The 16,685-nt window shown below is 35.8% G+C and overlaps 1 protein-coding gene across 1 annotated transcript in view; it reads right to left on the minus strand.

Moving 5' to 3' along the window:
• The window catches only part of LOC121323092 (PTB domain-containing engulfment adapter protein 1-like), a 134,025-nt gene extending 119,734 nt beyond the window's left edge, over positions 1–14,291 (minus strand). The window contains exon 1 of the mRNA XM_041263847.1: positions 14,220–14,291. The gene's annotated coding sequence lies outside the window, so the exon portion shown is untranslated. The remainder of the gene's footprint in view (positions 1–14,219) is intronic.
• Positions 14,292–16,685: the final 2,394 nt, after the last annotated feature.

The following is a 16,685-nucleotide window of genomic DNA, read 5'->3' on the forward strand; positions in this document are numbered from 1 at the left end:
AACAAAACATAACACTGATACAAAGAAAACAGCACCATGGCCAAAACAAACAGGTCAAATAAATCAACAAGTAGCAAGCTGGTGTAAACCCAGCACGGGTAGCAATTGTTATTACTGTAGGTTTTGATTCTCTGTAACTCGTGTCTCTCGTTCCACACCTCTGAACACCCACTAACTCCCATGTAGCCAAAGCAGCATGTTTTTTATACTGTGCTCGAGCGTTTAACTGGCTATCAATGACCTAGTTTATCCCTCGACCACATTCAGCACAGAGTTTCTCATACACGTGGTCCACAGCCAGTTTGTCAATAATCACTCGCTACTACCACACATTCTCACGATTTTATTTGGATGGGGCATTTTACCCCAATTCAAGCTGTAAAACAAGAATACAAATTATTGTGTTTTTACCACACAAAAACCACACATTAAAATAATAACAACACAAAATACACACAGGGGTGGGGGGGTGGTAGCCTATCACCCAGTCATTCTGAGATTTTTATTTTTTATTTTTTTTAAATCCACTTGCCTCAGATCCAAAGGGCATTATTTCAGGGAGGTTTTAGTCCATACTCTTTTCTTTGTTCTTCACACTCTTCATCTGTCTTGTAGATATGCATATAATGCATGACCACTTCAAATGCTAAGCTATTCTAGTGTTGTGGACCCTATTCACAAATAATGTGATATTTAAGTCAGTTTTCAATAATGTAATAAAGCCTGATATTCCTGAAACCTTGTTTCAGTGGTGTATGAGACAACTGCAGTAACTGCTCTTCTTTCACATCCACATGACACCCATAGTACATGGAACCCTTTTCTCCATCACCTGTGGGCTACACATGCATCAACCACACATGGAGGAAACATCTTCCCAGAATTTTGTCCATGTGAATCTGGAATGACCAAATGTAATAACCATAAAGCATTAACTTTGGACTTTTTAGCAAACAAGAGCTTGGTCCACATTCCCCGAGGGAGGCCTGTCTTAGATCAACGATGTTCTTCCCCTAAGGTTCCGGCATTTCTATACACAAAAACATCAGCAGAAGAGAGAAGACATTCGTAAAAATGTAGCACCGATACAAGAACTTTGATAGATCGCAAGGAGAGGTGCAGTAAGGGGTCAAAAATAGAAGCTTGGGAGCAAAATTTATAAGAATCAAGCCCAGGAAAAAGGGGATCTGCTACCTTTAAAAGATGCAGTGTTTTCAGACACAGAGTTCTACTATGTCCCCAAGGCCCAATGCACTCAGCCTAACACATGGAATACCAAGGTCAATGGTGTCATGAGCCTTGTAGAGATCAATTAACAATGCACCAGCCATTAGTCACCTGCCACTGAATATGTTCCCCACTACTTTTGACATTGCAGTAGTACTGTAGTCTTGTGCCAGAAAATAAAGGTCCAGTTTGATTTTACTGAGAAGTATTTACCAAACAATGAACCCACATACATGATAGTACAACTGCATGTACAGTACATCACCACCAAATTGACCCAACCTGCGAGTCTCAGACATTCACTTTTGTTACCTATATTGTACACAACTGTAATAATCTGTATAACAGCCCAATTAGGGCTATCCTATAAGGCAGCCATTTCAACCTGAACTTTAAAAACTACACCACATGCACTAACTGTCCCTAAAAATGTTTTCTAAACTGCAATTTTGAAACACACCTGTGCTTTCCTGCTGTATATCAAACTGTAATTGTAACAACCTATAAAAAAAACACCACAAGTTCCATATGGTGATTTTAAAAAACACAATTGCCCATCTAAACTACCGTATTTGCTCGAGTAGAAGTCGAGAAATTTAAACTCAAAACAATCCTGAAGTTGGAGGGGTCGACTAATACACAAGCAAACATAAAAACTGATCTATAATTTATGGTAACAGCCTCCATTTACTGATTGCGATGGCCGGAGGCATAACAACAACAACGTTACCTTTTCTAATGTGTGGCCCTGCAGCATAGTGCTTCTCTGGAAAACAGCAGCACCTCCATTGTTGTGAGCAAATCCTTGTTGCCCTTCGTTGCCAGAGCAAATGCTTCTAATTTCTCTCAAATCAAAATGCAAACATCTGAAGATTTGGCAAAAACTATTCTGTGACATTGTCTACACAAAAAATAAAATGAATCCCAGTTTTGTTTACACACAGGAGTTGTCATATAAATCAGACACATTTTCATTGAATTACATCCAGACCTCAATTTATGCCCATCAAGTAAAAGTTCTTCGGCTACCAAGGTCTTTAGAAATAGAGTAGAATGAAAGTCGAAATGAAAAAGTGTCTTCATACGAAAATTCATGACTACCAGTTATTTGTTAAATAAATGTTGCGAAAATTATAGTATTACATTCATGTTCATCAGGAAAAACATAATTCAAGTTTGGCTTTGTTTTTCTAAAGCACTTGTTAAATAACCCCAGGTTAATGAAACTACTGCTAAATGTCTGCTTTCCCTAAGTTAATACTCCTTGTGCTTGACCTAAACCCCCTTGTTTTATAACCAACAGGTAATAACCTTTAGGCTGTTCAGCAGGCTCATCCTGCCCTTGTGATACTGGATTGAACCGGTGGATATTAAAAGGATGAAATAAGAATAGAAATATAAAGTATAGCTTAAGTATGCAAACAATGTAGACAAGCTGTTTCCAATTTTGGAAAGCTGGACTAAAATCAAATCACTGGTATCAGATTCATATTAAAATATAATATGTAGAAGACAAAAGATTGCTCTTCTGTAGAAGAGCATCAAGCAACTTTTGAGACTGATTTAATTATGCTTGCTGTGTGGAAGTCAATCTAATCAAAAAGAGAGAGAAATGCACAATATCACTGCAGAAGATCAGGAATAAATGAAGCTACGGTTCAATGTTAGAATACTTTTTTTGATGCACATCCCAGGGTTTGAGTCTTATTGTTGCCATCTGGGGGTAAAGCAATATGCAAAAAGTCCCAGATTTGATTAACCTTTTGCAACTTATCAACCTAATAGAATGTCACAGAAATTCTACCAGGTGCAAAAAATCAGATTACAGTATTTGTATGTATGAAATTCAAGATAAAATGCGAGTAGATGATAACTATCGAGATCAGCGTTCCTTCTAAGGCTAAAATGTGCGTATTTTGTGCATTAACTGGCAACAACCTTCGCACTCAGTTCACTAACTTTCGCAAGTTATTTTAATAAATATCAACCTCAAATCGAGACACCAGCCTCTCAAGGTAACCCTATTATATTGCGACCATTCTTACAAAACATTAAGATAAGAATATTTGTGTCTGTCTTGCAGCTGAATATCCGATTTCCCTCTGTAAAAATGCACATCATATTAGTGCTGAGTTTACTCAGGCACCAGAGAATCTACTGGTACAGGGTGGGCGAAGCAGGCATCTGGCGATTCTGCCTCTATAGAGAGCGCTGCTCGGTGCTGCTCATGAACTTTACAGTTTTTAACTCATAGTATAATTGAACACTAAAATCAGTGAAGCACAATCTTCCTGCATTATTTAGAAGTATAAATACTCTGGTAAACATACATATAAATCACAATGCTCATAAATAATAATCACAATACTCACACTTTGACGGTGTTTGTTTATTTCCTTTTTAAAAAACGACCATTTCAGAAATCATCATTTTGAAACTGGTAAAAAATGTAATCAGCACATTAGTCGAAAATACACATCTAAGCATATAGTAACTGAATACGACATACCATGCCCATTATTTTTTTGCGAGTTTATTCATCATGTGACTTCAATCTTCTCTGCTGAAACTCAACATGGCGGCTGCACCAACAAAGAAAAAAAAGCAATGTTTCAGTAAGACAGGGTTAAATTAAATGTGATTATCTATATGAGGATGGTGCAAAAGTATACTTAGTTTTGCTGTAATCCCCGTGATCATATCGTAATGCCAGCCGTAAACACACAGAGAATAAGAAAGCAAATAAAACAGCAACAATGGCAAAGCACTGCTTTTTATGCTGAAAAACTAAGACCTAAAGGTACAGCGCTCAAGGTGGAGCTTTCCTGAAGTAAGCTAAATTAATTGCCTATTTCATTATTGTTTAGTTTATTTCTTTCCATGCTATCTGCCTTTAATGAATCCTTAATAAGCAAAATTTTAAACCATGGCAGTTTAACTGAAATATATTTTCTGACGATGAAGAAATGAGCTCATAACTATTTTTCTAGCTATACAATCCTTAAAGGAAATTGATCACTTTTCTGTGTAAAGGATGTAGTCACTACACTACACAACGCTGGTTTCATAAAGACATTCTGTCTGGAGACACGCCTCTTTAAATCTTGCAATTAACACTGCAGAATTAGGAAAGAAACACTTGAGGATTAATTACGCGTTTACATTAAAAGGGACGCAATTTAAATTACAAATCGGGTAATACACAGCAGTCAACCTGTTTTAGAGCAACAAGTCAGTCAATGCCTTTATCAGTGTTTTATATTTTATCATCCTGGTTATTATTACAATGCCAGTAAAATGCTAAACTTAATGTGTAGAGTACTGTACACAGGATTACTCTCACATGACATTGCTGGACTGTTACTAAACTGTTTCATATTTTGTTGATACTGTAAATGCTAGCAAAGCTAAAACAGGTCTTTTCAATTAGGCCCTGCAATTAGTCGACATGTTCTCTCTGAAGCCTGTGCATTATCCGTCATCCACACCACATAGAACACATTCTTAATCCTATAACTGTGTTCGTGGGTTTTACCAGATCTGTCAAAAGAAGGAATAATTAGAATAAAAAATAGGAAGTAAAAAAAAAAAAAAGACAATAAAGCAATGTATTACTTAAAAAAAAATATTATAATGCCTCAGGGAGAATTCCTCAGGGATTAATTCATATTTAAAATATTCTGCAAGCACAATGCTTGAGTTCAGTTGTGAAATGTGATTATACAGAAAACCTCATTTGAAACACAAAAATGATTAAAAAAAAAAAAATAAGGTACAATCAGAACATGCTGTGAAAATAGACCAAATAAATAAATAATGATAATTAAATTCAAACTCATAACTGATCGGTCTAAACGTGTCCCCAACCTAAAAAAACAGACCATTGGGGTGTGCAGGTTCACTGTTTTGGGGAATTTTGTTTTGATATATGTGACCTTAACAGTATAGCCATATAATCGTATACTATTATTTTGAAAATTGTTTTATACTGTATATCTGCTTTCAGAATCACCACATTCTCAGCCAACAATCGAGCGACTTCTTTTTAATATGAAATTTAGCAACTTTTTTGATGTTGTGCAGTGTTTCAACAAGCCATTAAAACTGATGAAAATAATGCCTTCATGAACTAGATGATTCCCAACAGTTATACATTCAGTGGCACTAAATAATGTCTGTGCCTAAAGGTCAACAATATAATATTGGCTATGAGGCATTGTCTCTTGTCTTTCTACTTGTATTTAAAAGTAAAAAAATAGTGCCCTGTTGTGCCATACTGATTCTAAATGCTGCTTCATAATCAGACTCTGGCTGTGTGTGTGGATGAAAACTCCTGCCATAACACTGTCTGGAATGTCTAACTAAATCAAGAGAGATTCCTCAATGGTTACAGGATAAAACTCCAGCTAAGTTTTTTTTTTTTTTTTTTCAGACCAATCATCCGCCATTACATTATTTGCATACATGTATACCGTTTAATATAAACCATAGTTTATGAAACCTAAAAGACCACTTCAGTTGTTTTGCAACATTAGACGCTATTCACGCGACAATCTTACAGTAGCTGCTACTCTGTCATGTGACAGGAATTAATTCTAGGTTGAAGCAAGAGGGTACAGTTTTGTACACTCTCCAGAAACAAGGTTTAATATGAACATCTAGTTCTGCTGAGTGTAACTCACAGTCGAAGTGCATACATTAGGCTGAAACATATTGGCGCTCACCTCATTCAAACACCACAAGCAGACAGGATACACGGGCAATGGAACTTAATCTGTCATCAAGAAACTCAAACCACATCAACTTGAAACATCAGAAAGAATATCAGAACAATGTGTAATTGACAGCTTCCTTTGTTTGATAGTTGCTTGAGACACAGTAACTTTTGCTGTAATGTGGCACTACTGTCTGCCACAGCTGAAGTTAATAATGGAAGTCTTTCCTCTATACTATAGTATTTTCTTTACTGTTTGATGCTACATTTTAATTGTGCAATGTAACCTTCAATTTCTTGACCAAATATAACTGATTTGAAGACATGACTTGCAGAGAATCTTGTAGCAACCCCATAGAAATACTGACACTCCACACACTGTCTGTTTTACCCATTTGAGATTGTACCAAATGTCCAAGTTATTTTGTTATCTTACTGAACAAGAGGCTACATTTGAAATTGGGTTCTAATGTATTCTCTTTTTTAAAACATAATTGTTTTGTTTTGCTCAAATATCTGTGAAAGGCCCAGGAGTTTACTTTACATATATTAAAATGTGGATAAAATTGGGATTTTTTTTTTTTTTTTTTTTTTTTAATTGGTAAAAAATTGGGGGGGGGGGGGGGGGGGGGGGGGGGGGGGGGGGGGGGGGGGGGGGGGGGGGGGGGGGGGGGTGGGGGGGGAATCTCAGTAGACACACTTTACACGTGGAATATGATGAGTAGCAGTTCTGGTTTCTGCTTAGGTTTAAAATAAAGCAGAATCTGTGCAAGTCGAAGCCACATTTTCCCAAGTTAGATGGTACGTTTGAGCAATCACTGTGCTGACGGAAATAGTATCTACAGATGGTATGAACATGACATCAGCACAAAACAAGACGGGTTTATTCACCGTAATATCAAAAAGAAAAAATTGACAGAACTGGGCGGTGCAAGTCATCGGGAGACGGGTCAAAAAAATCACACTGGACATTTCCATCAATGGATATAAGTTCACCAACTAAAGCATTACCATAAATTCAAATATTTACAATTAAGATTGTCAGCTTAGGCATTGTTTAAATGGACAGACAGTACTGTTGCACAAATTCACCACTGCATACCTCTGCAATAAACAGTGGCTGTCCAGCAAATCACAGGGCACTGACACACGCAATAACACAGTCATTCTGTGCTTTCTTTTTATTAAAGCGTGTGTAAACCCCACATAAATGGATTGCTTGTCTATCCGTTCACATTGTTTAGTTTAATGTGCTGCTTATTTTTCAGTATGTTCTTTTATTGTCAGCGCAAACATGTACCATGTAGTGCAGCAGTATTTGCAGCGCTAAGCATCTTCTGCCTCACCTGACCCACTTCTGCTATTTTTTTAAATTTTGTATACTACGAAGCATTTGTTTTCTTTTCAATATTCATAAACTGATTTATGTTTTCTCCCCATTCCTCATCCACTAAAAATATTATATTTTCGTGTAAGTATTTCAATTTAGTTTATCAAGCTAGTAGTTACTGTGCCCAGCAATTGCCACAATAATCCGACTCTGATTGGCCAACATAATCAGCTGATAATGTGTTTGTGAAGTGACGGAGAACCACATTTGAACGTTATTTGATCCTCTGATGTCTAAAGGTCTACTCTATCCTAGGATACAGTTTAGGGCTGCTTATTATAATGTCAGAGTCAAAATAAAACAGTATTTTGATCAAAATATTGTACATTTCCTAGAAAACAGTACAGGGGAAAATACTGAATAAACAAAAATCAGGTATAAAAATCAGTAAAAACCAACATCCAGTTTAATAAAAATCCTGTATGTTTTTGGTAAAATTCGGGATAAACAGGAAACACGGAAAACCCAGGATAACGTACCCACATTCAAACTGGCAGGAGCAATTCCATTATGGATTAAAGACTTAGTGACTTATACTGAATAGTAAGTACCTTATAATGGGCAAGGTGCTCTGATCAGTTCTCAATCTCAGGTTGCTCCCAAACCTCGACTGTTCTCATTACTGTATTTAATAAATAGCCTTATCTAGTACTTATACAAAAAAAAAAAAAAACCTTCATAATATGATTAAATATAACTACCAAATATCTTTAAAACCCAACTGACTGTAAAACATACAGTAACTGGTAATTAACATACTGCTTGTAAATCTGTGAGGCCTCTTGCAGGATCACTAATCTAAAGCCACATTAAAAAACATTTTTTTTAATTTTTATATGAAAGTGTATATGTATTTAAAATAAGGCTGGCCTGTATTGATTTAAAACATTAAAGAGCGCATAAATTCTGCAGTTTTAGCATATATTCCTAAAAAAAAAATGTAAGCTTTAAAAAGTTTTTTTTCACAGTTTAATTGTGAAAAAAGACAGCGTCTTTCTACTTGAGATTTTTTTCTTCATGTATATACTTTATCAATATTTTTTTTTTCAATCAAATCAAGGTTGTATAGACTGTTGTCATCTTCAATAAAGCAAAACTGATTGTGACGAACAGCCACTCAGAAGAATTATTCATAATTATAAGTGGCACGAAATTGGATTTGGCGACCAATTTTTTCTTTGTCCTAGGAGCCATTGGCGCATTTCAAAAAGTGTGTCTGGGGCCCTGCAATCCATATAGACTTCTACCACTGAATGTCATCAACCCGAAAACGCCATGTTAATGAATTCACATGGGCACCAATTATTGTAAAATGAGATGTCCATTGTCCGATGTCGCTCTATACTGGCACTGGGCTTTCAACTTGCAGCAGGTTTGGAACCGAGTCATGGTGGAAACAAGCTGGATAAAAACGTTTTTGAAACAAAACCACAAGTGTGTTTAGAAATGGGACATCTGTGAACAACTTATAGTTATTTTCATTTCAACTCTTGGTTGCAAAAACATCAAAATATTAGAATTTGTACCCGGTTTGTCTAGACACTGTAGAAACTACAGTAAGGGGAAAATTTGGCAGAATGGTCCAATGAACAGAAGCATGATCTATGCCTTTTTTTTTTAACAATCACTTGTTTGTATTACTCTAAATGAGGCTGTAATTACATAACCTGCTTACTCACTGCCATTCATTTATAACTTCATACTTCAATATCTATTCAAACGATAGTTCAGCAGGAATTAAACTATATGGTATCAGCAACTTTCATGTCTTCCAATTAAAAGAGAACGCATGGGGCTCATAAACCACTTTACTTCAGTTAGTTTCTGTTTGTAAATTAAGGCCTAGTGGAATACCAAAGGAAAAATACATTTTGATTAGGTTTGGAGTGTTAAAATACAATCTGTGGTCCTTAAATTCTGTGCCCCTTAACATTATCCTAATTGATATTTATCCATCTTATCTGAAGGCTATGAAATATTGATCTTGTTGAATTACTGCTAAAATGTGACTCGCTAAAACTAGTGTTAACCTACGGTAGAAACAAAAAAATTGAGGGAGTTACCAAGCTTCAAATAGTTAACCAAGGAGGTTAATTTACTCATAGCTGTGCCTCTAAATCTGTACCAGTAACATTTTACAAACAATAAAAACGCTATCACTGCAGTAAATGTTTTGTAAATGCCCAGCAGTATTTCTTGTTTCTTTCTCTCTTTCTTTAACATGCATGTTTCATAAGGTTACCACATGGCTCTGAGTTCAGCGGGACAGTTCAGGCTTTTCAACCTAATGCATTCTGGTAAGCGTAGTACTGCTTCTCTTAAAAAGGAAAGAATGGTACCAGAGACAGGTAATACCAGAATTAACTGGGGCGTGAGTTGAAAAGCTTGAACTGTCCCAAATTGTCCCATATGGTCACCATAATGTTTCATCCTGTCCCGTTCATTTGTGTGGTCTAAAACAAGCTCCACATTTGCACAAATTAGCCGTTGTTATTGAAGTAGTGGCAATGTTATATACTGTGCCTTGTGTTGAAATGCATGGTCTGTACAATCAACAGAGCAGTGCAGTATTAAACTGGGCATCCCTGCAAGCTGTAATTCCATAACAATCTACAGCAGAAACAGCCATGATATGAATTGCTCATAAAATCAGTAATAGTAAGCCAAGGGCTATACACCCACCATGTTTCCGTTTATAATGTTTCTATATAAAGTTAAGCCCTGAATGACCCAGTTTTAGCATGTCCTCAGGCCACATTAAATTTAATATTTTTCAAGGTGGTTAACATTTCAACAAAGAGCAATAAATGAGTTATCGGACAGTGTTCTGTTTATGGTTCATATCAACACAGTGTGCAAACTGGCCTCAGAAAGTTCACCTTTATATTTGAAAGCTTTATCGCTGTATTTAAAACCAAGAACATATGGTTTACAACTAGGGGTGCAACAATTAATCAATGCATCGATTTGATCATTTGTCCTTAAAAATTTCCCAAGCTTTGATTATATATTGGTGAATTGATGCATCAAATTAGAACCCAGTTTGAAGTCTGTTGTTGCAGGTTAGCATTAAAGCCTTTATGTGAGAGTGTGCTTCTTTTAATGCTGGTATGGCTACACACTTTAGGCATCTACCTTTGTGACGGACAAGCCAAATCAGAAGTAGGTCTACTGTACTAACGTTTTCTTGATTTAAAAATGAAGACAATACGTTTTCTTTTTTTTTTTTTTAAATCTATTAAATCTACCGATTACCTTCTTTTGTTTAAAAGCTTGTGGATTATATGGCATTAGTATATATTAAAAAAAAGCTGAATTTAATATGGCAGTTAAATTAGTCAAGATTTGGGAGATTCATTCAAATGTTTTGCTTTTGGTCATAAAATATTAACAGTAATGAACAACCACAGTTCAGACAGAAATTACTTCTGTTAAAATATGATTTTTTTTATTATTATTACAGTGTTAAAGGGACATGTAATGCAGACAAACAAATATTCTTTTCACTTGTTAAAAACTAAAGCCCTTAGTGTTTATTTTTTATATATAAATCGGAACTGTTCTAATTTGTATACAAGTTGTGCTTTTTTGTTGAACTACTATACACAACGGTGTTTTAGGGTATTGATTGCACCACTATTTACAACAGACTTACATGTTTAACTTCCTGACTTTACTAGTACCCAGAATATAATCTGTGAAGAAGACGCAGTAGAAATAAATCAGCATACTTTGGTTAAATAATTTGTCTGTTCTTATGTCTATGTTTTCCTGTAAGACTAATCAATAATAGTCTGTAATTTACACAATCTAATCCTATTTAAAGGATCTTATTATACCCAAGGGCAACAAATAAGCATACTCAGATTGCGCGGAGTAATTGATAGACCCGTTAATAGACACTGCCCGATGTGATCCACTGCCACGCAATATTCACAGCGGGCAGTGTATTATACTTTGCAATGCGACTTTACAAGATCACTCGCTTGATTTCAGTCAGCTGGCAATTTTTCCCTCACATCGGCTAGTGTGTTGAGTGACGATCGCATCGGGCAGTGTGTACCAGGCTTTAGTTACAGTATGCACAAATACATTTTTTATATTGAACACGGTAAGCACACAAGCAATGAAAATTAGTTTATACAAATACTATGATAGAGAAGCCATGTAGTTTTAATTTGAATCTAACTTGAATCCTGATCACAGATGTTACTATAAAATAATTAACAATTTCCCCATCCAAAACATGCAGGTATCAGATGTGGGTGAAACATGACTTTCCACTGTTGTATGGCACAACAAATTAGACCTTTGGGAGTTAGCTTGTGGTAGATAAATGCTACAGGCTGTTGCATCTCAGTTCCGAAAGACAGCTGAGTTGAGCTGTGTAACCCTATAATATTTTCACAGGAGGGTAGTAATACTGGAGACTACAGATATGCACACTTTAGCATAATATTGTACAGGCAGCACAAACTGTCACAAGTCATTCAATTGTATGGTATTCAAGGTGATAAATGATTTTTAAGAGTTGATGTCTATTAAATTAATTTCTTTAAAAATTCTAGCCATTAAGCCCTAAAAGGTCATCTCTTTAGATATATGCCATTATATCTATAATTAAGATTTTTACAGTAACTAATCCAGCACAATGTTCTGGCCCCAAGAGACGCCAGATTGGAGAGGTTTTACTGTAGAATAGATTTGTTTACAAGGTTCCAGCAGCAGTATTTTAAAATGTAATGGTCCTGTTAACCCACAAACTATGCTATGTTAAGATACAAACTGTATTGCAATATTACTGATGAAGGCATTAGCTGAAACACATTAAACAGTATAACATGTTTGAAAAAATAAACTGTACAATTAAATCGAGGTGAAAAAAAATGTAGCAGTGAAACGATTACTTTTTACTGGACAAAAAAAAAACAATAAGAGAATGGCATGTATAAATATTTTCTGGTTTGTAAATAGGCACTTCCATGATAGCTGATTTTGCGATTATATAGTATGCACATTTACCACTTTGAATTGTTTTTCACTTTATTAATGCTTAGTCTATGAAAAGATTGGTTTCATGTTCAATATAATTTGCATTCTAGTTTTGTTTACGTTGGTGGTCTGCTCATACTTTATTTGCATATTTAAGCACGCGTTTATTGTGAGTCCAGTGTGGTGTACAGTAAATAAAGGGATGTATCCAAGATGATTAGTCCTTTCCAATATGTTACTTCTGGGTTTTGATATGAATACATCAGTGAACCAATGGTGGCACTCAAACCTCAGACAGTGTGGTTTGTACCACTGACAAATGCCCAGAGTATATTTTTTACTGAACACAACAAAACATTGCTTAGGCCCAGATAGTGTGAGCCAAATCTCTATGCATGGCCTAACTATGCCAGCCATATTAGGTAAGAGGTCAATGTCAAGGTCAGCTACATATTTAAATATGATGGTGACTGAAATATGAGGTATAGGTTATTCTTGTACAATAAGTTATCATAGTGACTGAGGAAATCACATAATTAAGTTAGCATTTGAAATGGTTTATGAGAGATTAACGACTTCACTAAAGCAAAGGAAAAGGAAACCCAAATAAAAACAAAGGGTATTCAGAGGGTGCCATCAATTATTTCAAAAACTACATCTGTGATTTAAAAATCGGAACACCCATGAAAAGTGTGTAAATAGTACAGTAATTTATAGCAAACATTATCCCATTCTCTTCTAGTAAATGGAACACCTAATTGGCATCTTCACAGACATATCTTTACCCTCTAATGTTCAATTTAAAGGCAGCAATTAAGGTAGTATTCAGCCAATGTAGAATAAATGATTATAATTAGGGTCTTGCTACAGTTGCACAAAACAAACAATATTGATCAAAGCATTGGTTTCATTTGCATTACCAGCAATCAGTTTATTTGGTAATTATGTTAAGCTAACAAAGTTTAAAAGAAAAACAGTAAACTAATTGTGTTAAATAATTGCATGTCGTTTTTAGGAGGAACACACAAAAAGACAATGAATTAGGAAAAGCTGAATTTGCCACATTGGGATTTGTGTGTTTAGCACGCTGACGTTGTCACAACATAAACGCATCATAATGCATTGCTGCAGTAGGTGATACACATTGCAAATGTAATGCCACGGGCATGAGTCCAGGATTATTTCGGTACTGCAAACAGTATTTGAATGACAAGAATTCAGCTACAATTGATTCATTAAGGCACACTTGTATTAAAAAGCACAACTAAAATGGTGACAACAAACCACTAAACTAACTTAAATAATACAGTAGTTTAGTCCTTTACAACGTGTTACTGTTCTTTTTTCAGTTATAAAAATCAAGAGACGTACTTGAGACACTTGCATGAGACGAATTAACTTTAAGTGTTTGCATCTGTCATCAAGCCCCTAGTAAATCTGGAGGTTTGATTGTTTCTGACGAGCTCGCGTTGATTCCTCGAACTTTCTCTGTACGCTACACGGTTCGCTTTCGAATTCCATCAATTCCCATGCCAAGTGCCGGCAGGAGATACCACCGTTTTACCAATACACCTCTACAGTAAACTACCACTAAATAGGGCAAATATGGGTTGAACGGACATTGTCTGCAAAAAAGGCGTGTTTGTACTCACACAACACTGCAGTCAACTAATAACACAGCCAGGGCTCTGATACACACTTCACTTTAAAAACCAGCAGTAGAAACTTTTTTTTCTAAAACTGTAAATAAATACTGTATTTGTTTTGTAGAAGTTTTCCAATTCAGATGTGCAAAAACTAAACTAAACTAGAGCAATGCGACTGTTCCATGCATCCCTCGTCGTTCTGATTGATTTTGCAAGCAAAAAATACACATGGAATAAACCGCACACTTACCAGAAGGAATGCAGCAGTTGCCTGTTTCTTCCAAACGCTGCTCGCTGTCGTTTGGAAGCGCGCTCACGTTCCTCCACCCGCCACTCCCTCTCCACAGATGCTGGAAAAGTTTAATGACGTCAACCTGCTCAGGTCAGGCGCCGCGAGTCCACAAGAATCGCCAGACAGCTGCTTGCTTAAAGACACAACACGACAAGTTGACTTGATTGATGATATATATATATATATATATATATATATATATATATATATATATATATATATATATATATATATATATATATATATATCAATATATTTGCATCTGCATTATTTCTAAGCAGCCTGTTACTTGATAGAGTTAGTAAGCAGGAGAAGGGTGATAACCAGTTACTTAGAATTTACTTAAATGTGTTATTTTTGTTAAGATATGCTACGCACATATTCTGAACTCAGTTATCTCAACAGCTACAAAATGTCCTTACCAATTTCCATCACAATTTTATATTGTAACAGTATATATTCATGTTCAAGCAAAATCCAAAGGTGAAACACTTTTTTTTTTTTTTTTTTTTTTTTTGGTGTAAAATGAAGAATAAATGTCCTGTTTTTGTTCACAGTGTTGTTTGAGTTTTGCATACTGAAATGAAAATAAATAAATGCATTAATTAAACAGCTCTAACTTGGTCGCCTGCATCTCACCTAGTGAAAACATCTACCCTTGTAGGTCATGAATCCTGTTCACAATGAGATGCCTGGGGTGATCTTGGCTAGGGCGCACTTTAAAAGAAAGTGACAGCTCCAGCTACAGTATAGTGCCTTAATGGAACACCCACAAGCATGTGCTAATTAGAAACATAAGGCTACCCTTTTTACACATTTGTGACATATGACAGTACTAAAAACCAGGTGCCAAATAATGAGTAATCTGGCTCGTCTTAATCTACTTTGAACTGAGCTGATTCACCACCAGAGTTTTTCAACTAGATAAACATCACATACTCTTAACCTTAAATTGATTTTCAGGCTGGAAGAGAACAGGCAGCCATCAGTGAGAGGTTACTTGCACACAAGCATTCAAGTACTTTTCAGAAATTAGATTCAGCACTGGCCTGGCTGCATGAACACAAGCTAAGCAACTCTCATATAGGATTGATATCCCATTTCAACCAGCTGGTTATAGAGGTTAAAAGTAAAAACATGATCGTTTTTACTTTTAACCTCCATAATCAATGAATTACGATAAAAAATAATTTGTCATGAGTGCCGACATTCAAAATGCTAACAGCTTATTAATTACTGTGAGGTACGCACTTGATCTGTAGAACTTGAGAAGAGGTTTGAATTAAGCACAAGGGTATATATGCAGGGCAATTTACATGTGAAATGGCAACGCTCTTGCACATTTGGGAGAATTACACATGTAAATAAGGTTTGTGGCTGAAAAAAAACGGCCAAAGAGAGGGATAGGGTAAATCTCATTTATTCATGTAAATGGCAAAAAACACTGGGGCACCGAAGCACTGAACACCAATGACTGAGGACTTAAGCAGAAAGGTACTAACTGAGCTGTGTGTCTTTGTCTGGCCTGCTTGCAGTCACACAACCAGGAACAGTGTGTAGCTTGCAAATATGTGGAACGCAGCCTACAGACAGTTGCAGAGCAGTCACACAACCAGTGCAGCACAAAGTTTACAGTGGAGTGGATCAGTCTCAGATGTCACCTGGATCGTGTGCAGTACCCAACCGGTGCAGTGCGTAGCTTACAGCAGGGTGGCACAGCCTACAGATGGGAGAAAAACAGAAAGAAGAGAAAGAGACTTTTTTATTTTTTAAAATAACAATTAATATGTATTTTTGGACCTACACATCGCTTTTTGGGTGAGTGTTTTGAATTTGCTCAAGAGTAGGACCAGGTAATACCAGGCCTAATAGAGAAAGCACAGAGTTGTTGTTTTCTTCTTTTTTTAAACTGCAAGGCAGTAGTACACACAGACACTCAAGAAAGCTGGAGTGTAAGGGTCTTTTTTTTTTTTTTTTTTTATTGTAAGCAGTAATAGAAAAACAATAGTAATTGACAACCTATAGGGGCAGTAGTCCTCGATCTTACAGAGCATGGTCTTGCTGGAGGATCACGTCTTCCTTCCCTTAATATTTACTTTCAAACAGCTGCAAAAAGCAGAGGAAAAGATAGAGAGACACGCAGCAAGCTGCAAGGTTAGTAAAAGCAGACTTCAATCTTCAGGTGATGTAGGCTGTTGAAATTATATATAATATATATATATATATATATATATATATATATATATATATATATATATATATATATATATATACACAGCTCTGGAAAAAATTAAGAGACCACTGCAAAATTATCAGTTTCTCTGGTTTTACTATTTATAGGTATGTGTTTGGGTAAAATTAACATTTTTGTTTTATTCAATAAACTACTGACAACATTTCTCCCAAATTCCAAATAAAAATATT

This window comes from Polyodon spathula, chromosome 11, assembly GCF_017654505.1.
Source record: "Polyodon spathula isolate WHYD16114869_AA chromosome 11, ASM1765450v1, whole genome shotgun sequence".
Lineage (NCBI taxonomy): Eukaryota > Metazoa > Chordata > Actinopteri > Acipenseriformes > Polyodontidae > Polyodon > Polyodon spathula.